General features: G+C 49.4%; 1 protein-coding gene across 1 annotated transcript in view; it reads right to left on the bottom strand.

Annotated features, from left to right (window-relative positions):
* The window catches only part of LOC100574446, a 6,114-nt gene that overhangs the window by 2,673 nt on the left and 2,392 nt on the right, over nt 1-1,049 (bottom strand). The gene's annotated exons all lie outside the window — the stretch shown is intronic.

The following is a 1,049-nucleotide window of genomic DNA, read 5'->3' as shown; positions in this document are numbered from 1 at the left end:
GCGTCGACGAAGGCGTAGACGTCTCCGCCCGCGTCCTCTTCGAGCAGCGCGACGTCCGGATTCGGCAACCCATAGTCGGCCAGCGTTTTACCGTGACCCTGCAGCAGCCGCCCGATGGCGTCCAGGCACGCGGCCCTCGCGCGGTCCTCGTCTCTCAGTCTGTGGAAGAAGTCTTGCCTCAGGTCTTCCTCGCTTGCCATGTATAACGCCAGCGGATCCGCGGCCTCGCAGTACAGCAGGATCGTCACCAGTAGGTAACGCAGCTGTGCGGGAGTGTCCACGGCCGCGGACTCTGTCATGCACGCCAGCAGGGCTTGGTCATCCTCCAGGAGCCGCCGCGTAGGTCGGATACACGATCCCGTCGACGGTCCTCATGTCTCTGAACGACTGAGGACCTCTCCTGTGTAGCAGCAGCAGTCGCAAGAGGAATCGCTCTCGATCTAGGGGGTTGACCGCGTACATCCGAGACAACGTCTCGTTGGGCATTACCCTTCGGCGCCGATTCCACCTCCTGTCTCTTTCCGCCCAGGTGTAATGCATCGGTATCTCATGGTAGAGATACTGTCTGGCCTCGGGGTCCGTCTCGTTGAGCGAGAAGAACGCCGTGAGTCTTGTTCGGGCCAGCGCTGCGTTTTGCACCCGCTCCAGTTCTTGTCCCGGAGCGAAGTACACCGTGTGGTAGTCTTCCAGATGGACTGGAAGTCTGATCACCCTGTGACTCGGCTTATGCAACTCGTACGAAAACAGTCGCCAAACTGCTTCTGGCGGACTGACGTACCGAGCATTGATGAAACTGAAACAAACAAAATTCGTTCGATTAATACACAATAATGTTATGAGTAGTGATAATAATAATAATAATAATAAATTTTAATAAATAACAAAAATAAAATTTATATTATACAATTAAACTGCCAGAATTTGATTAGTTCTATTAGATATATTAATTAGTTTATTTTATATAATAGTCATATCATTATACAATTTAATTTTCAGACTTTAATTAAATAGGTACATTAAGTTCTATTTTGTTTATTAATATTGTATTA

This window comes from Acyrthosiphon pisum, unplaced genomic scaffold (genome assembly GCF_005508785.2).
Source record: "Acyrthosiphon pisum isolate AL4f unplaced genomic scaffold, pea_aphid_22Mar2018_4r6ur Scaffold_21676;HRSCAF=24574, whole genome shotgun sequence".
NCBI classification, from domain to species: Eukaryota; Metazoa; Arthropoda; class Insecta; order Hemiptera; family Aphididae; genus Acyrthosiphon; species Acyrthosiphon pisum.
This window is presented reverse-complemented; position numbering and strand designations above follow the sequence as displayed.